This window comes from Dipodomys spectabilis, unplaced genomic scaffold (genome assembly GCF_019054845.1).
Source record: "Dipodomys spectabilis isolate Male_0828 unplaced genomic scaffold, ASM1905484v1 ptg000233l, whole genome shotgun sequence".
NCBI classification, from domain to species: domain Eukaryota; kingdom Metazoa; phylum Chordata; class Mammalia; order Rodentia; family Heteromyidae; genus Dipodomys; species Dipodomys spectabilis.
Window position 1 is genome coordinate 3219075 of NW_024870910.1, and position 27425 is coordinate 3246499.

At 42.7% G+C, this 27425-nt stretch overlaps 1 long non-coding RNA gene across 2 annotated transcripts in view; it reads left to right on the plus strand.

The window, feature by feature from the left end:
- The first annotated feature begins 3385 nt into the window (after positions 1–3385).
- LOC122123944 overlaps positions 3386–27425 on the plus strand; it is a 33746-nt gene continuing 9706 nt past the window's right edge. The window contains exons 1-3 of one of the 2 annotated variants that reach the window (XR_006150470.1): positions 3386–3609; positions 3718–3963; positions 7488–7648. This is a non-coding gene — a long non-coding RNA (uncharacterized LOC122123944). The remainder of the gene's footprint in view (positions 3610–3717; positions 3964–7487; positions 7649–27425) is intronic. The other variant, XR_006150471.1, reaches the window with a different exon arrangement.

Sequence of the window (27425 nt, forward strand, 5' to 3'; positions counted from 1 at the left end):
CATGTACTGGGGCTTGAACTCAGGACTTGGACACTGTCCCTTAGCTTTTTCACTCAAGGCTGATGCTCAAGCCATTTGAGTCACAGCTTTACTTCTGGATTTTTGATGGTTAACTGATGCGAAGAGTCTCACACTCCTTCCTGCCTGGTCTGGCTTTGAAGCCCCATTCTCAGATCTCAGTTTCCTGAGTAGCTGGGATGACAGGCATGAGCCACTGACATCCTAGTGGGGTTTCATTAATCCCAGCATTGAACACGTCCGGTTACCACTCTCTCCTTTCTCTCTTCTTCGTTTTCTCAGTCCCTCATTTTAATTCCGCCTTCTGTCCCAGAAGTGACTCGAACCACGTACGTTTATCTTTTTTTTTTATTTTGTTTTTAATTCTCATCTATTTTCTAAGGACTTTAATGATGGACTCTCCCAGCTCTGTGATCATTTACTTTTATTTTGTTTACTGCTTTATCTTCTGGGGTCAGGTTAACTTAACCTAACCCTTCAATATCTAAAATCCTGTATATATAGAAAACATATAGACAAAATCCTGGATTTCTGAGAAAATCTCTCTCTCCACCCCACGACATGGACTCCATCCGATTACCTGTGTTTGGTTTCTCTCCTCTGAGTCTCGGCGTGGCAGGCTGGCAAAGGCCAAAGCCTGGCGCTGCCTCTTGTGATTCTTTCTAATTGACCTTCCATGCGCGTTCCCCTGCAATTTTGGGCCGTTTGAAGTAGAGGCACATGCGGTGCTGCATAATCATGGAACGCAATGATTTCAAGGAACAGGTGATGAGCGTTGCGTACGTGCGTAGTTCAAATCCACTGGCAAACTGCTTGGGCCTCGGTTGTATGATGTAGCAGCCAAGCCAGGCTCTTCTGCGGGCAACTCTGAAACAGGACATGCTCCTTTCCCTGTGCCTCTTCAGTACTTCCTCTGTCTTCTTCCTGCCCCTTTGAACACCCTTTTCCTTTCCCCCTATTCCCCTAAATAACTCATCGGGGCTATGGGGCCCCCGTAGGAAGACGTTTTATGGGTTTCCCTGAGCTGCCGCTCACCAAGAGGAGGTATGCAAAGGAATAAATCTTCAATGGTATAATTTTAGATGCGGTGGCAACTGGGAAGGGTAGCTATTTTGGGCTCTGGGGCATTCTCCTTGACCTGACGGGGTAGGGCTTTGCCTGGCACGGGTGTACCAGGTCCCTTTAGCAAATGTGTTTGGCATTCCTGAGGTGGCCTCCTCCTTCTCTGTTGGAGCAGTCCCATGTGCATCCAGAATGCTGGCTCTTTGTGTGTGAGCGCTCACACACAGAGGGCTGCGGCTGTCTGTCCAGCACACTGATGTAGTGTCCAAGGTACTTGTGGAGGGGCAGTGTGGATGGGATGGTCTCCCTTCCGCAGGGGGGAGGGGGAGAGTGGAGGGACATTGCAAGTCCGGTTTGTACCAGTTCTATGCTTTATCAGCTGCTCAGCTGCCTTTCCCACTGTAAGCCAGGCAGGGGTCCAAGCCGCAGTGTCTGAGCCTTCCCACCTACACGGCCTCCTTGGAGGCTGTGTGCTCTCCCGGGGCCTCGCTTGACCACCCTGCAGGTCGATCCTGCCGCAGCTGCTGTCTGCTGACCCTCGCTGCTGACGGCCAGGGGTGGGCTGGAACTCCCGGAGCACACGGGTAGAACCACCAGGAGAAGGTCCCCGGGTGGCCAACAATAACAGCCCTTTCCAGATGAGGATGGAACGAGAGCCAAGATCATCACTGTATCTTGTTCCTCGTTTTACAACCTGAAAAGTACACACAAGATGCGAAGATCATACAGGAAGGAGGCATGGAGTCAGCGAAGAACAAGGAAATGAGCTTCGGTTTTTATTTTCTTAAAGGAATTGAAGGGTTTTTTTTCTTTTTGTTTTTTTCATGTCCAAACAGAAGCCTTTTATAGGCATGGAAAAGGCAAGAGAGAGAGAGAGAGAGAGAAAGAGAGAGAGAGAGAGAGAGAGAGAGAGAGAGAGAGAGAGAGAGAGAGAGAGAGAGAGAGGGGGGGGGGGGGGGGAGGGAGAGACAGGGGGAGGGATGGGGGGAGGGAGAGAGAAAAGAGAGAGAATATTAAGACATAAGGAAATTCTGACTGAGGGACAGAAAATCATGGAGAAGACCAAAAGAAGAAGAAAAAGATCAAGAGACAACATGGCCTTCCCTTAGCTAAATGATTGAAATGGATTTAATAGATATTTATTGAGAAACGAATCTGTCTGGTTTTGTTATCTTTCTGCATGACAGTTCACCGTAAAATCGATTAACTTAAAGCCACAGCCATCATTTTTATCCTGCACTGACAGGGCTCTGAGTGCTGATTGGGCCATTCCTGTGGATGAGGTCTATGGGGAGCTGAGGCTGGCATCTCTCTGGCTTTCCTCTTTCACATAGCTGGTGAGACTGCTCACGGCTGCACCTCCAGCTGGAACAGCCTGGTAGAGCAGCAGAATGGCGTTGGGCTCTGTGATCTGTATCTCTCATCCCTTGCTTCGCTATAGCTGCTCAAGGCTCCAAAATGGAACCCTCTTCTCGGCTGAGCTAAATCACCAGTATGAGTCCCTGAGTCCCTACGGTCATGTCAGAGTCCAGAGAACGGTACACAACAAACATTCTAGATAGACAGAGACATCATTAATATCTTGATGGTCTGTGTGTGTCCCTGTCAACTGGTTTCCCTCCATAGGAATGCCTTTCATAGATAAAATAAGCATATCATCACTCCTACAGGCGTTTCTTGATTCAAAGACCGTCAAAGAACTTGTAGCAGCTAAGCGTTGTGGCGCATGCCTGGGATCTTCCCAATTCAGGAGTAGATAGGAGGATCGCAGTCGAAGGCTTACCCGGAGCAACAAGTGTGCGATCCCGTCTGAAAAATAACAGAAGCGCGGAGGGGCTGGGAACATAACTCAGGTGGTACAGCCAGCACATCTCCAAAGTTGTAAGATATCCAACCGTCACACACCAGTACCTCCCAGCTCCCGACCTCCAGGAATTTCTGTTTAGTTCCACGAAGGGGCTGGGGTGTAACTCAGTGCTCGGGTACCTGCCCGGAAGGCAAGTCATTCTGGAGTCGGTCCCTCAGAGTGCCCTCCCCCCCCCACACGAGTCTACTGAGCATTCAATCAAACATCCATTACTTTCCATCCGCCATAGGAGTGAGAAGATTGGTGAGTGGGTGTGTGCAAAGCCGGTATCAGGGACATTGCCAGAGTGGAGGGTACAGGCAGTGTCCCAGGATGACACGGAAAGCCAACAGGACAGCGTGGCTCCTGTTCTCTAACTCTGGAGTGGGTTCTAGTGCCAGCTTTGCTCAAGCCGGTGCATTTGGTCCCAATAATGTATCTGCTAAGGGGCTTGTGTCCTCTTCCTCTATCTCACCCTCCTTTTAGTTCATCATCATTCTGCTAGAGCTCTCGAAGGAATCATCCCTTCCAGGACCACGGCCACAACTTCATCCTTCCTGGATGTAAAGAAGCCTCACTTTCCACCCCGTCTTTTGCCTGACTTCCTGGCTTCTTCTCTGGCATCTTCCATACCAATGAACTCCCCTCTGCCCCTTTTAATCTCCTTCAGTTGACTGCTCAAGGTAAGGAATTTTCATTTTGCTTTCCTCTCTTAGGGCGCCTGTCTCCTGCCTTCTAAAATCAGGTCTCATTTTCTCGTGACTCATGCCTTTCTTTTCTTTCTTTTGGAGCTCTCTTTTCCTAGGAGCCGCTTGCTTAGCACAGAGTCGAATCATGTCCAGCCTCCATGGCAAAGAACTTTGACCTCCTGCTGGGGCAGACTTGCTCCAGTCTAAGTGCGGGTTTGCTGCTTAGTTGCTCTTCTTTCTTTGGTAAGCATTTTGTACCTGCCGTCATCACTAAAAATACCTTTCTCTTCGTCTGAGCCTTTCGTCTCCAAATACCACCCACCGTGGAATTCACTTTATAATCCTCAGGTAAGCCGCGTTTTTCTCTTTGTACAAAGTGATGCGTCTCCGCTACAGAAAAAAAAAAATTGGAACACAGAGACCATCCAAAATAACACACATATTATAGATAGAAATGCCATTGACACCTTGATGTTCATTCCTCTCAACTTTTCCCCCTGTCCATATTTATAAAATTTATGGATTAAAAAAAAATCACTACTTAGATGGTCAGTATTTTCCTCTAAGCCACTTGCTGTGCTACAGAAGGAGTTTTTTGTTTTGTTTTTTTTTTTGTTTTTTTTTGGGGGGGGGTCCGGTCGTGGGGCCTGAACTCTGGGCCTGGGCGCTGTCCCTCAGCTCTTCAACTCAAGGCTAGCACTCTACCACTTGAGCCACAGCGCCACTTCCGGCTTTTTTCTTTTTGCTTATGTGGTGCTGAGGAATCGAACCCAGGGCCTCTGGCATGCAAGGCAAGCGCTCTACCACTGAGCCACCTTCCCAGCCCCCAGAAGGAGTTTTACACAACTCTAGTCCCTTGCTTCAAGTTACCTAGAATGGGGCTAGGACATCTGGTCAGAGTTGGGTTAGTACCTGCTCTTTAGTTGTTGTTGTTGGTGGTGGTCATGGGATTGGAACTCAGGGCCTGGACACCATACCTGAGCCTTTTCATTCAAGGCTAGTACTCTACCAGTCTGAGCCACAGCTCTACTTCTGGTTTTTCTGGTGGTTCATTGGAGATCAGTGTGTCACAAACTCTCTTGCCCTGGCTGGCTTTGAACCATGAGCCTCAGATCTCAGCCTCCTGAGTAGCTAGGATGACAGGTGAAAGCCACCAGCACCTGGCTCTTGTTCTTTCCTTGAGTTTAAACTAGTATCTTGGGCTGGACATGTGCAGGGGATGGTAATCATATGGAGGGGGAACTAGTAATTGTACTGAGAAACATCAAGCTTTCCTGGAGAAGTGTTTTATAAGAGGTACATGGAGAACAGGATGAGTTGCAGAAGAGCAGGTGGACATGGGAAGTTCTAGCCCAGGAGTTTCCTCTTCCTCCTTTGCTTTCTTAATTTGTGCCTCTTTCTCAGGCTTTGCTTGTGCCCTGTCCCTAGATAGCTGTGTGCATCTGATCACATCTAGTGATCTTGGGTTCCTTAAGGTCAAGAGGAACTATGCTGCATTTGCACATATATACATATATATGTGTATGTACACACACACACACACACACACACACACACACACACACATATAATTTTTTTCGCCTTGCTGAGCAAAACACTTTTGGTAAATAAAGAATCTTCCCCCACCTCTTTCAGATCATTCCCCCTTGTATGCAATTCAGAAGTTAGTAGCAAGTTAAATACTTTAGCTTTCAGAACACAAAACTAATTTTTCCTAACACAGCCTACTTAAAACTACTCTACAAGGCAAAGTATGACTAGGAAATGCTTTAACCACAGCCAACCCTTTAAAAGTCAATGTCACATTCATTGCTATGAAATCTCTCTCTCTTTTTCTCTCTCTCCCTGTTAGACATCTGGTTCCCATTATTGCAGCATTGGGTACTTGAACTTACCCGCCATTTTGCATACCAACTGGAATGCACACAAAATCACCACCGACACCATCAGTGCCTAGACAAACCTTTGATCAACTCCTTTAATGCTTACTGATATGCTTTGTGTGTGTGTGTGTGTGCGCGTGCACATGTGCGTACACACGCACTTGCACAAGTGCACCAGCCCTGGGGCTTGCACTCAGGCTTAGGTGTTGTCGTTAAGCTTTTTAATTTTTTTGCCCAAGGCTAGTGCTCTACCACTTGAGCCACAACTCCACTTCCAGCTTTTTGGTGGTTAAGTAGAGATAAGAGTCTCTTAGCCAAGTGCCCATACTTCATACCTGTAATCCTAGCTACTCAGGAAGCTGAGATCTGAGGCAGCAAGGGAAGGAAAGCCCTTGAGACTCTTCTCTCCAATTAATCAGAGAAAAAGCCGGAAGTGGTGCTGTGGCTCAAGTGATAGAGTACCTAGCCTTGAGCAAAAGAATCTCAGGCATAGTGCCCAGGCCCTGAATTCAAGCTCCAGGACCTGCAAAAAAAAAAAAAAAAGTTACATAGACTCTCTGACCCAGGCTGACTTGGAACCATGGTCTTACTATCTCAGCCTCCTGAGTGGTCAGGATTACAGGAAGAGCCACTAGTACAGGGCACTGTTACATATTTGAAACTATTTTTTTCATACTTATCTTAAGGACTAAGTGGCCATCTTCTGTGAAATGAAGAACTTCAAAACCTTAAAGTCAGCCAGGCACCCGTAACTCATGCCTGTAATCCTAGCTACTCAGGAGGCTGAGATCTGAGAATTGCTGTTCTAAGCCAGGAAAGTCCATGAGACTTTTATCTCTAATTATCCACCAGAAAACCAGAAGTAGTGCTGTGGCTCAAAGTGGTAGAATGCTGGCCTTGAGCAAAAAGAGCTCAGGGACAGCACCCAGGCCCCAAGTTCAAGCCCCACAACTGACAACAAACAAACAAACAAAACCTTAAAAGTCTTTGCCTTTTGTCCTGGTCTGGCCCATGGAGCACCCAAGGCAACAAAATATCTAAATCTTAAGTCTATATTTCCTAGTGACATTGACCCAGAAATGAGAAACACAGTACGGAATGTTTGCTAATGAGTCATGAGTTTCATTGTAATTGCTTCCACATTCCGGATAGCTTCTATAAACCATCTAATCTGGACATACCTCACAACAATCCCATGTGTTGTAAATGATTTTGTTTTATTTCTTGGGTTACTGTTAAGGGCTTATTTTCTGGTTCATTTCATTTTCTTAAAGAAAACCACACAGTTGTGTTTGTATATGCCCCCCTCCCCATATACATACACACTCATTTGGGCACACCCATACTACTGTAGCTTTGGCCTCCATCTGTACATTTTTTAAGATAAAATAATCATGAAACAACAAAAAAAAAGAGAGAGAATCTCTCATCATTTGACTTGGAAATGAAATTAAACACAATAATGAACAAAGTTGAAATGGGATCTATTTCAGAGTCGATCTAATTCAGCTCTCCGAAATGAAATCCAGCAAACACCAATCTATTTTCTTTCCCGGACCTCAGATTCTATAACGGAACAGACAGATACAGCCAGCATTCGGCACAGTAATAACGGAAAAATTAAATATGACTTTTAAAAACTGCTCACATTATAAAGTGATCTATTAGCATCCCACAACTTTAGCACTTAATGTGACTGATTCTAATTGCACGATTTGTCCCATAGCTAGTACTAAAGAACTGAAAGATTGTGCAGGAATTTTTTTTTTTTATCTCTTTGGGGGATAGTTAAAAATGGGTTTTCTTTGGAATGAACCTTTTATTTCTGCTGGGCAGAAGATTGTGCCAATGAACCTCTCTCCGTTCAGAGAGAACTAGAGGCAAAGATAGATTCCTCTTTGATTCAGTGCACCACTAGAGCAAAGAGTAAAATCATTTTTGCCCATCTCTTCTCTCTCCTTTACTGTCTGCCCTGTCCTGTCTTTATAGCTTGGGGATATTTTCCTGAAGAAGTCGAGCTGGATGCCTTTCCCTAATGAGTCTTCTGAGTGAACAGAGAGGCACTGTCTTCCTGCACCTGGCTACGCACCCCTTCAGAATCTTCTAGAAACGACGATGAGTCTCTTAACACAAAGCTGAAGCTGCTTTACGTAAGTCCGCACAACTCTGGAAGTTCTGATATAGATGCTTGTCTCACATGTGCACCCTAAAGAGTTTTCAAGCTCTAAAGAAAAGGCAGGGTGGGGCGAGGTAAGAGGAGGAAGGCAAGGTAGCTTGGAGTACGGCTCCATGTTTACAGAGGTTTACTTCATGCTTCGTAACCCTTATCCTATTGACTACAGACAGCTTAAGAACTGAATAGTGGTGGAGGCTTCAAGGGAGCTCTTACCAGTTTAAGAAGTTCTGAGACATACTGGAATTTTGCCTTGAGCTATGATTTCTTGCTGGTAGTTCTCAGATACCCTGGATAATGGGAACAAGGCTCTTTTTTTTTCTTCTTCTTCTTCCGATTTTTGATATTTTTGTTATCATAACTAGCCAACTGCAGGAATCTCAAATGTGTAACATAAAACTCTGACCAAGTTCAGAGTGTATGAAATGTGATGACTATTGTTAGTGGGTCAAAAAAAAAAACAACACTGGGACTTCCCTGCACCCTTACGGATGTAGGATATCTTATTCTCTCTTTTTAAAGGACAGTGCTAGGTAGGGAGAAGTGTAAAGGCTTGGGAACTGTGATGATTTCAGTTGCTGGTCACTGCTTCTGGTCTTCCCAAGTCTAGAGGATTACCAGAGAGAGCAGAAAAGTCTGGGGTGACCCAGATTAGAAGAAAAGGAAAGGAGAAGATTATCGCTACTAGTAATTTGTTCCTGGAAGCATCATTTCGAGGACCTACGTGAATGACACAACGTAACGCCTTTCCCTTCGCTCTCCGAATACACTGACTGTCAACTTGACCATATAAAAAGAATACCCAGCAGGATCGAGACCCTGCTTTTCCTGTATGTAGTGTACTATGTGATGTGACTTAATCACATCCATATTTTCTTAGATATTCTAGACATATGGACAAAACAAATAGGTCTGTCTATCTGTCTATCTCTACTACATGAGTTTGTTTGGAAATTATAACTACTTGATTTTGTGGTGCTAAAGGGAGAATCTCTGGCCTTCGTTGGACATTCTAGGTATCTCGGTACATTTCATTTTAAATAATTTAAGACTCACAGGAAGTTGTAAAACATAATTTAGAGAGATCCCTTGTCCCTTTCCCCTCATCTCTCCAATGGATAGCACCTCATTTAACTGCACTGCATGACAAATCCTGGGAACTGATTTCAGAACTGTGAACGTGGTGAGAGAGTTATTCAGACGTTGCCAGTTTTAACATACACACTCCTTTCTAGGTGTGTTTTAATATATATATATATATATATATATATATATATATGCACATATATATGTATAAATGCATAAAACGTCCAGTTGTTCCTTGCAGCTCTAGGGATCTAATCTAGGGTCTTTTACATGTTGGGCAAGGATTTTTCACTCAGCTATAAGCCCATATTTGTGCTAGTCCTGGGGTTTGAACTCAGGGCCTGGGCGCTGTCCATGAGCTTTTTTTGCTCAAGGCTATTACTCTATCGCTTGAGCCACAGCTCCACTTCTGGCTTTTTGTGATTCATTGGAGATAAGAGTTTCACAGACTTTCCTACCCTGGCTGGCTTTGAACCTTGATCCTGGGATCACAGCCCCCTGAGTAGCTAGGATTAAAGGCGTGAACCACGGGCACCTGGTTCAGTACACTGACATTCTGTTCATGTACACTTTGTTTCCGTGGTACTGAGGAATTCGACCCAGGGCCTCAACGCAGGCTAGACAAGCACTCTACCACTAAGCCACACATCCTGCCTTCTAAGGAAACATCTTATACCAAAGTGGTGAGTGAGATCAGGCTGTTTTTGAGAGTCCAGACTTTTAAGAAGCAGTGTCAACCCTGTGAGGCCTGGGGGGCGGGGGGGGGGGGGTTGAGTGACAGGTCTTCATCAGGACTGGGGCTGTACGTTTGTGATGCCAGAACCCGTCATGGGGCCCAGACAGCGTTTCAAGATGTGGAGAACGAGCACTCACGTCAGAGCTTTAGGACCAAGCTCTTACTCCATTTCTTAAGACCCAACACAGGATCTTTGTTTTAGCGTCTTCATTTTAGCAGGTGGCTCATTCCTACAAGCTTTTGATTTCATACTTCGTACCAGATTTTCTCATTCGACATGGACAGGCCTGATGGTAGACTTTCCCAGGACTTGGGTAGAGGGGAGAGAGAGAGAGAGAGAGAGAGAGAGAGAGAGAGAGAGAGAGAGAGAGAGAGAGAGAGCGCTCAAGTGAGCACATCTGCTCCCGTAGGACAGGGCACATGTCACCCGTGTGGTTGGTGGCTGGTGTTGGAAGAAGGTAAGCCTCTTTCGTGAGAGGTGGAGCACCTCCTGACTGAAAGCAGGAGGATGCCCTCATCCTGCAGGCTGCCCTGGCTCTGACCCTGTGCCTTTCCTGCCTAGGGCTCTCAGCTGCTTTGCTTTGTAGTTAAGGTGGCATCCCAAATCTCCACCCGAAGGGTGAGGTCTGTAAGCTCCTCTCTCGGATGTGGCTTTGAACAATTACGTTCTTGCCTGGGCCTCCGCACATCCCATTCTACCTCCAAGGCCCCGGAGGTGAGGGCAATCATGCTGGCCTATGTAATCTTCTCTGACTCGCAAGGTGACCCCTGGACCTTTGTATATGCTCTTTGCAGAAATGCTTCTCCCTTCTGGACAACTTCACCTATATCCGCATTCTTCAGGCGTCTATTGCAGGATATTCTGTATTCTAGCATGGATCGGTATCAGGTCTCACCACCAGTCCCACTCCATCCTTAATCTGTGTGCATATTTTTTATCTGGTACGATTATAAGATAATCGTCTCTTCTTTTAAGCCCTTATTTCAACAAAGGCAGGGGTGATGCCCACTTTATGACCATCTCCTCAGGGCTCCATATTTGTTGAATGAATTATCGAGTGAATTAATGAAAACATCCTAACTCATGCCTTCATTTTTCCTACAGATTGAGGCAAATGCTACATGTGAGATTTGGAAGTATTTATATCGTATACTGAGTTCATGAGTTTGGGGCTAATTTTTTGTTCTTTTTTTTTTTTCATCCTGTTACAAGTCTAGGCTGCTATTGTTTCTCTTAGGAAATCATATATCATTTTATGATTTTTACCATTTTTGGTTTGCTTTATTGTTTTCTGCTTTGTTACAATTGTCTTTAGTACAGTGAGTACAGTGAGTATCTTCAGCACAATTCTTTAGGACAATGATTCTTTAGTGTAATGATCCAGCAAGGAATCATCCATATGCCAGGCCCCTGATTCTGGTTGAAGTGGTACTCATTCTTTTTTTTTTTTAACTTGGTGCCAGTCCTGGGGTTTGAACTCAGGGCCTGGGAGCTGTCCCTGAGCTTTTTACACTCCGGGCTAGCACTCTACCACTTGAGCCACAGCTCCACTTTTGGTGACTTTTTAGTGGTTCACATCCCATGCCCAGGCTGGCTCTGAGGTGCGATCCTCAGATCTCAGCCTCCTGAGTAGCTAGGATCACAGGCGTGAGCCAACGAAGCTCATTTCTTGACAAAGAACAAACACAGCCTTCCTTTGCTGAGATTTCTGAAAATGGCTTTTTGGCACTCAGGGGTTTCTCAGTTGTGGACCCTAGCTCGACAGACAGGTCCAGCACCCCTGAACAGAACGCTCATGTCCACTGGTGTCCAGGTACAAATCCTATCTGGCTAGGCAAATCACTAGCTTCCATAGGGGAGAGGCTGTTATCAAGGGAAAGAAAGCTCATCTGTGGAGATAAAGCCACAGGAATGTGGGATAAAGGGACGGAAGTCAAGAAACATCTCTGAAGAAAAAGGATCCTTTGGTTGACTCTACTGGGCCAGGAAATAATGTCACATGCACTTAGGGTGGGGTTGAGGACATGGCCTGCGTGGCAGAAACATTGGGTAAAAAGACTCAACCAAATGCCTGGATTTTCAAACGCCTGTGTCTTGAAACAGGCCATGAATAGAAAATGAAAGCCAACAAGACCAAAACAGAAAGGCCACCTTTGTAACTTAACACTTGAAGCATCTGAAGAATGGCTTCAATTCTGTAGCATCGGATGTAGCCAATACATATCTGTCATATCAGAGGGATTATGTATCTTAAATTTGGGTAAAGGACTAACATTGCAGTGTAAATTCTATAATTTCTAGTTTTTTTTTTAAATCATGTGTGTGTGCATGCACATGTCCACAAACTTGCATGCTTCATATTTTTAAATTCCATTTTCTGAGCTGGAGACATGTTTCAAGTGATAAGAGTATCTCTCCAGCCCTGAGTTCAAAACTAAGTAGTACAGAAAACAACCCAAGAACCAAAAGGCAAAGCTCACTTGTTAATCTTGCCCAGGCAAAGCAAGTGTACACCAAGACCATGGGACTAGTTGTTTTTTTCAGACTTGGGATTTGTACCCTTGAGGATAAGGCTTAATTTTTGCCTTCAGTAATATGTGATTTTTTTTTTTTTTTGGAGAAGTCATATCAGCTTTCTGGGTGATCAGTTATCCACCTCTACTTTGAAAGTCATAATAAAATCATTCCGCTTACGAATTTCATAACACTGCTTATATGGAAAAAACTCCATGTTATCATGAAAATGAGGCACTCATAGTAGTATAGACTAAGTAATTGACGTCTAATAGGTGTCGCTATTTCTGGGTAAAATGTGAAGCTTTGAAACTTGCATGTAGTACGTGCTGTTCAAATCAGGGCAATTCACTCATCAACTTAAGCATCGATCAGTTTCCTTCCAACCATCTTGAAATAGCCAGTTGGTTGTTGTTACTTGTAATTATCCCACAGTGTAACACAGCCTGATAGCTCACCTCTCCTCTCTGTAGTAACTTTGTACCCCTTGACGAAACTCTTCCCATTTCTATTCTTTCTGTCTCTGGCCTCTGGAAAATTCTAGAGTCTCTACTAAGATTAAGATTTTTTTTTTTTGAAACTATCACATAGAACAAGTATGCCTGGAAAAAAAAGTGACAGGCGATGAAAACTACTGTCAATATCCTTTGACTGTTCCAATACTAGATTACAAATATGAAAAACATTCCTAAAAGCACCGAACACATACACTTATGTTCTAGACCTATAATTTAGCAAGGCTTGAGGGTAAAGGCTCGAGGTGATAACATTTAAGGCTGTAAAATATTAAGGTTATAAAATCTAAAAGTTAGCCCTTAAAATAATGATTGGCTAAAAAAAATAAAATTGATTCCTTCCTTCCTTCCTTCCTTCCTTCCTTCCTTCCTTCCTTTCTTTCTTTCTTTCTTTCTTTCTTTCTTTCTTTCTTTCTTTCTTTCTTTCTTTCTTTCTTCGTTTGTTTTTAAGAAGGAAGGTAGAGTTGAATTTTCATGAGGTATTTCCTGGTAGCTCATTTTGTAGTATTTTGAGAACTTATTTAGCCTCAGAGTCACTTTCTAGAATACAGTAAGTAACTTTTTTTTTTTTTTAAGACTTTTCTAAACTGGAAGCAGCCAGAATAACTGTGAAGAGGTTAAATGTATTTATATGCAATCAAAGACTCTTTCAAAAGTTAATAAGCCAGCATGAAAATAACTGAGATGCTTTGCTATAAAAATGATTTAAAGCAGGGCAGCGGTGGCTCACAACTGTCATCCTAGCTACTCAGGAGGCTGAGATCTGAGGATCGTGGTTCAAAACCAGCCTGGGCAGGGAAATCTGTGAGACTCTTATCTCCAATTAACTACCAGAAAACAGGCTCAAGTGGTAGAAAGCTAGCCTTGAGCTGAAGAGCTGAGGGACAGCGCCAAGGACCAGAGTTCAGGCCCCATGACTGAAAAAAAAAAAAAAAGGATAAAAGAAACCCCTCAAATTAGATTCACTTTAGAGTGACCAGGGTAGATTCTTAATTAATTAATGGAAAGAGTACACACATCCAGTAAGTGTTTGGTGGGTAAAAGTAACTTTTTCTAACCTGCAGAGAAAGTGAAGTGGAGACTTGGAACATTAGTCTACCATGTAGCAATCAATATTAAACTAAGATAGATTTCTTTTATTTTTTTTTTTATCGGCACTTCTATTTTTGCTTTCGGTTTTTTTGTTTTTGTCATTTAAAAAATTTTTTATTTTGTTTTTCTTTTCTTTTTTTTGTTATGTCATCTGGGATACTCTTCTTCTTAATCTTTCTAACTTCCTGGCAAATGCAAAGAAGACAAGTATGAAAGAATTACATATAAATGACAGAAATGGCCTTCGTATGTAATTCATTATCAACGCCGAGGGTGTGGATTCATTGGCTGGCTGGATAAGAGTCTCCTTCAGCCCATGTGTACAAGAACCTGGGGAAGGGCAGCTGGAAGATGTCTTCTTGCCATGGGAAACTCTAAAGATGGAAATCGTGTGGCTGAAGTCATAGAGGGCCTGCCTAGCTAAGTGCAAGGCCCTGAGTTCAAACCCCAAGACTTGTAGAGAAAAAATAAAATAATAAAATAGTGGCTCTTGCAAAGGCAAGAGTGATTTTTAACGTGAGCGTTACAATCCACATTGAAAAAATAATTAGTAATAATGGCTTCGCACGTGTAAGAGTAGTTTCCTCCCCCAAAGTGTGGACCAAATAGATAATCTAGAAGATAACAGCTGGTGTGTCACTGGACACAGAGTCACCGTGTGACCTCTTCGAAGTGTCCTGAGGCCTTCCTTGATTGCAAATGATCACACCTCATGGCCACATAGAGGTCCCGGCATTCGGATGCCCCTACCATGTTGGAATTCTGCTTTGGACCCTACCTGAGAAAGTCACTTCCAGCCTCTAGCATTGAACCCTGGGCATGGAAGTGAAGCCAGCTCAGAAAGCAGACCCTGCATCTTTAAGAAATAGTAGCCTGGCGCATGGGTAAAAATGGTACCAGACAAAGCGGCCATTACTTATGCATTCCCGCGTTCCAGGCAAGGTGAAAATAATAGAATAAACATCATATACTTCATTATGATATCGGTTTACACTTCCAGGGTACACAGAAAGAGGCCATTTCATCAAGCTAATTGCCTGAAAGTAAAAGAGAGAGAACTTTTAGCTATTAGTCTATTATAGAGCTTTTTTTTTTTTCCTTAATCACAAATAGGGGGCCGTGTGTCTCTGGGGGGATGTGTATTCTAATTTACAATTGAACTACAGATCAGAGCAATCAATCTTGGACAGCACTTTTACAGTGTAATTGCTGCAACATAACAAATACAAAAAAAAAAAAAAAAAGAAGAAGAAAGGAAAGAGAAGAAGGAGAAGACCTAAGCTTGGCTTTAGCTTGAGGTAGAGATATTTCCAGGCACTGGCTCAGGGTGGGAGGGAGAGGAGAATCACCACGTACATGAATATACAATGAGGACTCATTAGCGGCCCAGGGTTTCCATGACGAATGGCTTTATCCCCGGCCTGGTGCTGCCTAAACATGAATTTTATAACGACCCATTTATCATGACTTGTCATGGGTTTCTGTACTGTGCCTTCTTCCAACTCACACACCTTTCTCTATTATGGCCCTAGGAATCTTCCCTTTTTATTCTGATTTGTTTCCTTTTGTATTGATTTTCTGGCTCTTTGGAGCAAGTGTTCAAATACAGTTAACAGGCTAATGAGTGATTTGGGACTTCAAAGTTGAAGAAGTAAAACTTGATTAGCCTTCCTTCTTCTTCAGACTCAGACCATGGGGGAAAAAAACGGGATAAACTTAGGAAATTTCTAAGGTGTGGTCTCCCTCCTTTCTGTTTCTTTTCTTTCCTTTCCTTTCCATTCCTTTCCTCCCTCCCTCCTTCCTTCCCTCCCTCCCTCCTTCCCTTCCTTCCTCCATTTCCTTCCTTCCTTCTTTCCTTCCTTCCTTCCTAACTTCCTTCCTTCTCTGTCTTCCTTCCTTCTCTTTCTTTCTTTCTTTCTTTCTTTCTTTCTTTCTTTCTTTCTTTCTTTCTTTCTTTCTTTCTTTCTTTCTTTCTTTCCTTCCTTCTTCCCTCCCTCCCCCCTTCCTCCCTCCCTCCCTCCTTCCTTCTTTCTTTCTTTCTTTCTTTCTTTCTTTCTTTCTTTCTTTCTTTCTTTCTTTCTTTCTTTCTTCCTTCCTTCCTTCCTTCGTTCCTTCCTTCTTTCTTTCTTCCTTCCTTTCTTTCATCTACCTCTCTCTTCTCACTTTCTCTCTTTCATCTTGATTGCTTGTTTACCAACATTATGGATTTCCTTAAAATGAACCAAGTTGTGTTCCTTTGTTTTATTGTTTCCCTCTCTCTGTACTTCACCCATCTTTCAGTATTTTCCATGTCCAACCGAAAAGTTGAGAAGTCTTTTCCAAACATCTTGGAGCCATTGCAAAAAAAAAAAAAAAAAAAAAAGGATCAGATTGAAAGATTTGTCAGATTGCTTTTTTTGATCATGAACCTTTCACAAGTGTGTGAATTAACTTCTCACTTAGAAACACCCATTTCTCTTGCAAAGGAAAAAGACGGGCCAATAGCTTGATCTTTGATGACAACTCACTGCTTGCAAAATTAAAAACCAAACGGGAACCGTGAAGGCTGTGTCCGTGATAGACACGGAGAGGTTGTGTGGAGAGTCAGCCATCATACCGGCCTTGCCTGGGAGGGAAGAGAGTTGTGTGAGTCAAAAGGAAGTTGACCAGTTGGCCAACAATAGAATCCCAGGCTGGCAGAAGGGCCCTGTTGTCAGCGGAGTCGTGGTTCATTGGTTTAGTTACAGTGAGTTAGTTGCAGAAGATGACTTCTTCAATCCAGCCAGGACAAGTGCAGAAGCACAAAAGAGCTGCCAGGTGCTTCACGTTTGCCTTTCTCCTACCCATTCTGGGAAGGAGGATCATAATCCTGTATTATTTATACACAGTAGATGCCAGCCCAACCCGTTCCAGTGTGATGTCTCACAGTGCCCCCTGGCTTACCCAGTAAGTCGCAGGAAATAGGAAGGGCTGCCGAGCCTTTAGAGTCTTAGGACCGTAATGAGCCAGCCAAGGCTACAGAGAAGGAATTATCCTGAAATGATCAAGTACAGTTGTTCCTAAATATCTTTAAAGGATTGGTTTCAGGTTCCTCCAGAGGCATAAAAAACAGTCCCCTTTATAAAACAGTCTGCTATTTTTTTTGACAGTCTTGGGTCTTGAACTCAGGGCCTGGGCACTGTCTCTGAGCTTTCTTTAGCTCAAGGCTAGCGCTCTACCACTTGAGTCACAATGCCACTTCTGGCTCTTTCTGTTTCATATATGCTAGGCAAGCACCCCACTACTAAGCCACATTCCTAGCCATATTCTACTATTTTTTAAGTGTAACGTAGATCATCCTGTATATATTAATCCACCCTGGGATGATTAATACACAAACCAATGCAAATGCTACGCAAATACTCTTAATACTGCATTGTTTAAGAAATATTGGCAAGGATAAAAAGAAAAAAGGAAAAAAAAAGTCTGTAATCCTTTCAGTACCCAGCACAATATAGCTTTTGGGTATTTTTAATTTGTGATTGGTTGAATGGGAACACATAGATATGAAAGGTTAATTTTAATCTCTCTCTCTCTCTCTCTGTTGTTGTGACAGTCCTGGGGCTTGGACTCAGGGCCTGGATGCTATCCCTGGGTGCTTTTGTTCAGGTTGGCACTCTGCCTACTTGGACCACAGCTCTACATTTAGCTTTTTTTATTCTTGATGGTTAATTGAAGATAAGAGTCTCCCAGACTTTCCTGCCCAGGCTGGGTTCAAATCTCAATCCTGAGACCTCAGCCTGCTGAGTAGCTGGGATGACAGGCGTGAACCATGGGCACCTGGTTTTAATTTCTAGTAAAAGCAAGCTGAGACAGAGCCATCACAAAGATGGTTATTGTTTATACTCAAGAGCCTGGGACTCTCCAAAGCTACTTACTAGAACTGAAATCGGCATGTGTATGATGATTTAAAGTAAATTCCCATTCCAGTTAGAATCAGAAGAAAAGTCAAATTACCTTTCTTCATTTAGAAATATAGATATGAATTTTTTTTTGCCAATATAAAGACTCAGGTACCATGCTGGATAAGAGTGTCCTAAGTTTGCTGGACATTACATTTTTCTTATTTCTTTTACTTTTGGTTTTGGAGATTCTATCCTTGTCCTTTCCCTATGATGAATGAGAAGGGGATTTGTTGTGATAATTTTGTGAGGAAGAGATTCAAATATTGGAGAATGAGATTCGAAACACTGTAGCTGTGACTGAGCAGATTAAGACCATGTCTATATGACACCAAACATCTGGGTGAAAAAGAAAAAAAAAGCATAGCAATAAAAAGGAAACATCTATGTGTGTTTGATGGGCGACATCTGGATTTTTATAAACATCTGGGTTCTTAACTCTTTTCTTTCCCTTAGGTTCCATGTGTTTGTCCCACTCAGAAAGGTGACAAAGCAGACTCAGTATCATCCTTATTGAGTTAGATAAAACTGTTGTATTCAGTTAATTTGCAAACACAAACTAATTACCCTCTTTAACATAATACGGAATGAGTAAAATCTGCCATCCCCAGGCAAATAAATACCAACCCCCCCCCCTTGTAATTAGGCTATGTAAGAATTAAACTTGGCTTAAAGCGTATTTAAATCTCGGTCATACTACACCGACATCATTTTCCAGAGGCAGAAGTCTTTGAAGGTGTTCAGGCAATCATTTTCTCTCTTGAGGAATAGTTTTCCTCAAATACGAGACTAGATTAATTCAGTGTGTTTTGACAATAGTAAAATTTAGCAAACACTTAGGAACATCTGAGATACATCTAGTAATAGATGTTTCCTTTGCCAACTGAATTATACAAACTGATAAAAATCAGTGTAAACCCACTTTCCGAGCCATCTTCTGACATGCCCCGGGCTGAATCCCAAAGAATAAAGTCAAATTGAACTCAAAGACTTCCAGGCAATGAAAAGCACCTTTTGTGACTGTTTTCAGTTTGTGTGTGTGTGTGTGTGTGTGTGTGTTTATAAGAGATAGAGAGAGATTTTCTTTAAAAAAGTTATCATAATGATCAAACATCTCTTCTGTGGTTTATTGTCAATCCAATCAGTTATAATGGAAATAGTCTGCTTGCTTTTTCTATTCTTACATTTTTGAAATAATTAGTATTTCTTTGAGATAGCCCAGTAATCTGACACATAGCCCAGTTTAAAGGGCAAAGCTCAAGAGAGAATATGTGTGTGTGTGTATCCATAAGGTTATTGCAATTTAAGTGCCTTCAAAAAATCTCATTTGATTTTTCAAGGCAATTCTACAGCTGTGAAAATTAAAGGCACACAGTAACAAGATACGATTTAATGACTGCATAGGTTAAGAAACATTTAGAGGCTTTAGTAGCCTCACGCTACTAAAAAAAAATTGTTTTGTTTCTTCAATTTAGCTGTTAGCTGGGAAGGATCGAGCTTCACAGCACAATAGGAATTGCTGGATTTTATAGGCTGCTATTTCCTTGATCACATTTGTCCTGTTTCCCCCAACAAGTTCCTAAAACCAGCATATGTGGCTATCTGCAGAATTCCAATTCCAGGAAGAATCAATCAGGCTTCTACTTGTAATAAAGTCGAGTCACTCAGATCATCTTCTAGGTGGCATCAGCCAACTCACCCGCCACTACCCGCCAATCCTATACTCATCCGCACTTTACAAGAAAAGGAAAAAAAAAGAGCCAGAGCCTCAAACTCTCACTCCATTGGGTCTAATGACATCTTCAGTCATTTACGAGTTAATAAAAATCTCCAAATCATCTGGGCTAGATAAGAAGGAAGAAAGAAAAGTATTGTGCTCTAATGACAGGCTGTGACACGGCCCTAGGAGCTGTCACGGGTCAGTCACGTTAAGAATGTGTGCGTCCAATCATCTGCTGATTCTTATCAGCCAGCCCTCCAGCAGGAGCAGAGGGGGCCAGTTTTGGAGCCACAATGAATAAACAATGACTTTTGTTTTTTGCGGGGGGGGGGGGGGGGGGAACGATTTTTGGAGGCTGGGTATTAGAATGAAGGGGTTGATATATACTAAAACATGATGACACTAGCAATCAATAGACCAATTACTGGACAAGGTATTGAAAGAGGCATTCCCATGTCTTTTCTAGTCTTCATCATGTACTTTGAAGGGACTTTGCGCTGGGAGGAGGTCTTTGTAGACCCAGATGGGCTGGGATCCCAGGACCTGAGGCCTTCATCTCAAAGGCAAGCCTGGCCTTTTCTGGCTATGGTTCACACTTGTGTGATTTGGATCACCTGTGGAGTTGATAGAAGAAAGAAAGAAAAAGGACAGATTCCTGAATCTCCTTAGTGATTACGTCTTAGGGGATCTGGGACTATGATTAGGGATAAGACTTGGTGTTTCCTCCCCCCCCCCTTCCCTCTTCCTTCCTTCCTTCCTTCCTTGCTTCCTTCCTTCCTTCCTTTCTTCCTTCCTGCCTTCCTGCCTTCCTGCCTTCCTTCCTCCCACTTTCCCTCCCTCCCTCCCTCCCTTCCCTCTCTCTTTCTTCATTTTTTCCCCTGTGTCAGTACTGGGGATTGAACTCAGGACTTCACATCCTAGCTTGGCATTTTCCACTCAATCCCGGTGTTCTATCACTTGGGCCATACCATAATACCTCCATTTCATTCACAGTCAAAGTCTCTTGGATGTCTATCCAGGCTGGCTTTGAACTGAGATCCTCCTATTGCAGTCTCCTGAGTAGCTAGGATAACAGGTGTGAACCCCCAAAGCCTGGCTCCCATGCCAACTTTGAAACCCATAGGACACGTAACATGCTTTAGCCAGGAGAGGAGATGTCACGGGACAAGGTTCACATGCCATCAGGAGGAGGAAATGTCTATCACTTGCTTTGAGTTGTGTAGAGACTCCTGTCACCGTGGGCAGGAATCTTCCCGAAGGAGCGCCTCAGAGCTTGCTAAGCTTTCCCCAAAGGTTAACTTGTCTGCAAACATGTCCTACATTTAAATCACCCTTATGCAGAGGAGGTTTTAAACGATTTCATGGCTCTAGTATTAATACAGAAGCAAAAATAAAAAGATGGCTGACATCAAGTGAGCAAGAGCAGGTTAAAGTGATTTACAGAAACAAATGACCATTGATCATACTTCTCAGAAGCCTCATCCCCGGATCAGCTGTCAGGAGTCATGAATTCGTGTCTTTAAAAGACCGCAGGTGCCTATGTGCAGAAGCTAGTTCTGCACATCCTCCAGCAAGAAAACTCTTTCTTCATTATGACTTATTGAACCCTCTCTACCTACCATCAGGATCACTAACATGGTGGCTTAATGCCAACCAGAAGGGTCATAGAACCAGCACCAAAGAGTTAAATACGTTGTCCAGTTGCTGACGGCTTGGTTTAATCATCCCTGAATTATTGGCATATGTCCCAGACCAGGGACTCATTTAAGAAAAAAAAAAATTTAAAAAAGGAAGAAGAAAAGAAAGAAAGAGAAAAAAAACCACATTACGTGGGTTTTACTAAGTGAGATTACATGGTGGTTTCTTAGATAAGCGATAATGCCATCCTGACACTTTGCAAGGACTCAGACACTACAAGCAAGAGCAGCCTTCCATCAGGATGGCTCTCTTGCTTCAAAGTACTTCTGTCCTCTTCCATGGACAATATGGCCCTGGCCATTACTATCTCACTGGTCTTTGGATCTTTGTGGCTGTAGTGGACATCTTTGTCCTGAGGCTGTTTGTTTAGTGTGTAGTACTGAGGCTTGAACTCAGGACCTCTTGTTTGCTAGGCAAGTACTTCACCATTGCAGTCATTCCCCTCCCTCCACCATCCAGTGTCTGAAGGCAAAGGTGAAACAGATCAGCCTTTGGCAGGACCAGAAATCAAGCTAGTAGAAATTTTAAGCCTATCATGGGTCATAAAATTTCTACTCTTGAAGCTCCTTCCAGAACTGTGCATTGATACCAAATGTTAATTCCTGCGGAGGACATGACAACTTATAAACGTCCTGAAAGAATATCATTTTTCCTGTAGAAACGAACGCACTTTTCTCGAAAGCCCTGCTAGAAAAAAAGAAGTTAATTTCCCAAGTAACAGCCGCAGGTCCCATTGCTTCCTTATAAATCTCTTCTCCGCCCCTCATCCCCAACCTCCCCTTGTCACACAACAGTGCATAGAAATTCTCACACGGAAGACTAAATGAACGGACACACCAACGTTTGAAAGATGTGTAAAGACTCAAACCCAACCCCGAACCTCAAAATCAAGTTAAACAACCTTACCCACCCCTGCTAATACTTGCCATCTTTTCTTCCCCTCTCGGTCTGTCTCTGTCTCTCTGTCTCTCTCTGACATAGCCCTCACATAGCCTCAGAACTGGTTAGAATGGATCCTTCTGAACTAAAAATAATAGAACAGACTCAACTTTGGGAGGTCTCAAAGGCTTTGTTTCATCTCCTTTGTAAATATCTCCTCTATTGACACCACATGTGCCTCCTGGTTTTCCAGGCACAAGGCGATTGATTTTAAGAGAGGTTTTTGTTGCACCCTGGTAGAAAAGCACAGAGGTCCAGCTCACAGCAGAACTGAGGTCCACCCACCCAACCTCTCCGTCTGGTTTGTTATGTAGTTGCATATTTCTGCTCTTTTTTTTTATATTCTTTGAAATGTTTTGAATTAAAATAGCTTACTCAAGGTCACTGCAGGCATATGGTCCTGCTCAAAACTTTTAAACAAAACATTAGTTTTTACAACCTTTTGTAATTTGGTATTGTACACAACATGGTTATAGGCCGCGTTTCTGTAATCTTTTCAGTGGGTGACAGAAATATGAGAAACAAATTTATAAGCCATTTAGTGAAGCATTTAATCAATTTCATGCATAGGAAATAACTCCGATTGCTTAGCTTTATCAATCTTTCCAGCAGAATTCCAGTCAACGCCATCTCCAAAACGGAGCCCCTGGTGTGGGGGGGGGGGAGGGCACCCGGGGGGAGCAAGGGAGGGGTGAAGGCTCAGAAGAAACCTTTCCCTGTGACAGAATGGAAATGTCAGCGACTTCTGAAGTCTGCCCGACAGGGTCAGCGAGCGTCTACGAGCCTTCTGGAGACTGTTAATGTATTTCAGAAAGAGAGCACGGGTCTAATGTTTAGAGGAAGTTTCCAGAGCCCTTTACTGTAAAGTTATTCATTAAACACCCTTTTCCCAGAGTGACTCCTGCGAGGTTTGGTGCAAGGCTGATGGTGTTTCACTTTGGGCTCCCAGAAATACTTTGATAAACCAGTGTCAGTGGCAATTCCTTTCAAATTCTGGACAACATGATGTGAGTTTTTTTTAAAAATTAAAATGTAGAACTTTTACATGAAAGAGTCAAATTAATAACTGACTTGCACCGAAGTGCAGTGTAACTGTTGTAGCATTTTTCAAGAATTTTTATGCTGTCTTTTAGGGTTTATGTTCCCAGTTTCTTTTAAATTGTCTAAAGGATTATTCTAGCTGTTGCTAATATGGTGAGCTAATATTCTCTTTGTTCTTACATGCTAGAATCTCTCTTATAGATGTATGAGCCCAAACATCATCCAGTTCTTCTCCTCCATCCTCCTCTTCCTCCTCCTCCTCCTTCTTATTTTGGTCAGTTGTGGGGCTTGAACTCTGGGCCTGGGCATTGTTGCTCAGCTCTTCAGCTCAAGGCAAGCGCTCTACCACTTGAGCCACAGTGCCACTTCCGGTTTTCTGACTGGTTAATTGGAAATAAGAATCTCAGGGCCTTTCTGGCCCAGGCTGGCTTTGAGCCTCTATCCTCATATCTCAGCCTCCTGAGTAGCTATGATGACAGGCATGAGCCACCAGCACCCAGCTTTCTCTTTCTTTCTTTCTTTTTTTTTTTTACTTTTTTTTTTGTATGTGGGGTTTGAACTCAGAGCCTGAGCACTGTCTCATTTTTTACTCAAAACTAGTGTTCTATCTCTCGAGTTACACCTCCACTCAGCTTTTGGCTGGTTAATTATAGGTAAGAATTGTACGGACTTTCCTGCTCAAGTTGGTTTCGAATCCCAATCTTCCTATCTCGGTCTCCTGAGTAACTAGATGTGAGCCCCAGGTGCCCGTTAACCAAGGAGCAAAGCCCAGAGGGAGCAAATGATGGTTTTATGATAGTCATTATCTGATAAGCTGTATTAAAATTGCATTAGTTCTATTTGTCCTCTGGAATCGGAGCCATTATACAGGTACGGTAGACACTCATTTCAAAAGTAGTTTGCTTCCACGGATTTCTGAACCTCAAAAGTATGCCAGTGTCTAATTCCAATCTCTAGTAGCTAGTTCTGATTTCAAATTGGTTTATTTTCCTGCACCTCCTTTACTCCTGCTTCTGACTCACACTCGCCCTTTGAAGTATGACAGTTGGGAGGATTCTCCTGCACTTGTAATTCAGTGGCATGCCATTCAGTTTTTATTTTCCCAAAGTATTTTGAGTTGTGGAGAGTCCATTATTATACCGATTTATGCTGCATTAGTAATCCTGCATAAAACTAGAAGCAGTGACGGAAGCTAGGTCAGATAGTTCAGTCTGCCTGCCTATCTATCTGTCTGTCTGTCTATATGCCATCCATTGGTCTGGTCTGTGTCTGTCTGTCTGTCTATCTATCTATCTATCATCTGTCTATCTTCAACCATTAACCAATTCCTCAATAACTTATTTTGTTTAAATTAAGTAATCATTTTTATAGGGAACATATATTCAGTAGAATCTACAGTGGTAAAAAACTTCTCTAGGCTGAAAGAATTAAAAATTCTCTTATTTGCCCTAAGTTCATTCCCTTCCTAAATAGATCAGTCCCAATAGACTACTTCTAAGCCAGGCACCAGTGGCTCACGCTGATAATCCTAGCTACTCAGGAGGCTGAGATCTGAGGATCATGGTTTGAAGCCAGCCTGGATAGGAAACTCTGTGAAGTCCGTGCGAGTTTTATCGTTAAGAAACTACTCAGAGAAAGCTGGAAGTGGTACTGTGGCTCAAGTGGTAAAGTACTAACCTTGAGTGTGGAGAAGTTCAAGGACAGAGCCAAGGTCCTGAGTTCAAGCCCCAGAAAAAAGACTTGTTCTAATTCCATTTGATTTCTCCATTTCCATCTATATCACAAATACTGAGCAATTTGCTAATCTCTTTTTTTTTTTGGTCCAGATGAATCTCAAAAACAAGTGACATCATGTATGTGTCATTGTGCACTTGATATCTCTGCTCATGATCATTATGGAAATGTGTTGGTAGGAACATGTATAAGTCATTCTTTCTAACTGGTTCAAGTATATTCCATAGTATGTTTACATTAGAACGTATTGAGTTTGATCTAATGTGCACTAAGGTTCACAAAGGTGTTATAGAGAACACCTTTGTGAATACCTTTGTATACATTCTACATCACTCATATATTTATGATATGTATAACATAAACAGTACTTATATCTTGGATTCCTTTATTGGTAGTACTTACAGTGAAATCGCTGGGTCCTAAGTATGCATATTTAATATCTTGATAGTCATATTGAAATTACAATGACAATCCTATCATCATTTCTGAGACCCCTATTTCTGCTCTACTTAAACTTACAAGTTAGTTGATCCTCTCTTCTTCTCTGTTAATAACTTTGCCTGCAACTCCTCAAGAAGAAGCATACCCATTTCAATGAAGGGAAAATGGGATCAGGCAACTTAATCACTGTTCTAGGCTCATAGGATGTGCTGACCAGACTGAAAACATCTAAACATTTTTTTCCTTCCTTTCTTTTTTCTGTTTGGTGCCAGTCCTGGGGCTTGAACTCGGGGTCTGGGCCCTGTCCCTTAGCTTTTACTCACAAAGCTGGCCCTCTACCACTTGAGCGACATATCCGCTTCTGGATTTTTGGTGGTTCCGTCTCACAGATTTTCCTGTCCAGGCTGGCTTGCAATTGCACTCCTTAGATCTCAGCCTCCGATGTAGCTGGGATGATAGGCCTGAGTCACTGGCACTTAGTCACAGATCTTTCTTTAAGGCATCTTCGATGTTTTCTCTGCCTGCCTTCTGTGAACACACTGCTTTACTCTCCCTTCCCCCCAATTCTTGGGTCTTGAACTCAGGGCCTGGACGCTGTCCCTGAGCTGTTTTTGATCAAGGCTAGCACTCTACCACTGTGAGCCACACTCCACTTCCGGTTTTCTGGTGGTTAGCTGGAGATGAGAGTCTCACAGAGTCCTGGCTGGCTTCAAATTGCAATCCTCAGATCTCAGCCTCTTGAGTATCTAGAATTATAGGTATGGGCCACCAGTGCCTGGCCGGACCACTCTTACTTAACACCCCCAATCTTTTATTTGCAATTCCAGAAAAAAGACACACACCCCCAAGCCCCCAAACCAATCCAAAACAAACCAAACCAAACCCGTGGCACCATTAGAAGTCTAATGTGCCGACTATCCACATCATCTAAAATGTTTATTGCCTTGAACTGAAGTACTGCGACAATTTGAAGCATCAACCAAGGTAGTTGTGTTCTTTAAAAAATGTTTAAAAACAAGATATTTGATTCAATCTATACATTGAATAGAAGAAGACTATTCTCAAAATTACCTTTATCTTCTCAACACAAATAATAATAATGATGATAATAATAATAATAATAATAATAAAACCCTCAAGTAATCAAAATTTACTACAGCTGAAATCGATTTTGGCAGAATGTAAGTATTGCATGCAATGTGAGCATAACTCTGATTTCTAAGCAGAGAGGCCAGGATTTGTAGTTTTGGCTTCATTCAGTGGAAAACAAAAATCTACTACTGTATTTGGAGTCTTTTACTACATTCAAGAGATTAATTCTCATAAATAACATTGTTTACACCAGCTCCTATTCAGAAAGTTGAAATTATCTGTAGCAATGTAACCACTAAAAACTTGTATACTATGGAAATATTTCAATAATTAATGCATGCTCCATCTAGAGTAATTGACAATGAGGTCATAAACATAATAGGCCATCTGTGTTTGATTTGTATCCTTAAAGGGATAGGTGCCTAATTTAAGCTTCTTAGGCCAGGAAGATTTTTTTCAATTCCAAATAGAGCCATTTCTTCCCTCCTTCCCTCCTTTCTCTCTTTCCCCTCCTTCCCTCCCTTCCTTACTTCCTATCTTCCTTCTTTCCTTCCTCCTTCCTTTTCTTTTGGCAGCATTGGGGGTTGAACTCAAGGTCTTGTGGCTGCTAGGCAGGTGCTCTACCACTTGAGCCATCTCCCCTCACTCCCATCCTATTTTGCTTCAGCTCTTTCTCAGATAAGTTCTTGCCTTTTGTCCAGGCCAGCCTCAGACGGTAATCCTCAGGTCTGGGTTAATATACAGAACACATATATTCTCTCTCATTGATAAAATTGAGAGAAACAGGAATTAAGGAACAGACCTCATCACATTACTTTCAATGACATTACATAGGCCTCTGCGTAGAACATGGCTATTGAAACTGATGGCAAATAAACCACTTCCAGTACTGACAGGTGGCCTTCACAAGACAAGAGATGATGGCGATTTTGACTGCTGTGTGAGTTCAGAGACCTTGTGCCAATCTTTGAAAACTCCTTAGAACGTAAGTTGAAACCACGGAGACACAAATACTTTTGTGGCCAAGATGTCCTCACTCACCTGATCTTAATTGGCGGTGAGCCTACAGGCTCTGAGTGGTGGAGGCTGTCAGGATTCCCAATGCCAGTGTCAACTAGGTTTTCTTTTCCAAGCAAGCACAGCTCTGTCTGGAGTCCCTTGGAATTCTGGGAATTCTCTAAGAAGAGATTGGAACTTTTTTTTTTTATTGTTGTTGTTAAAACCA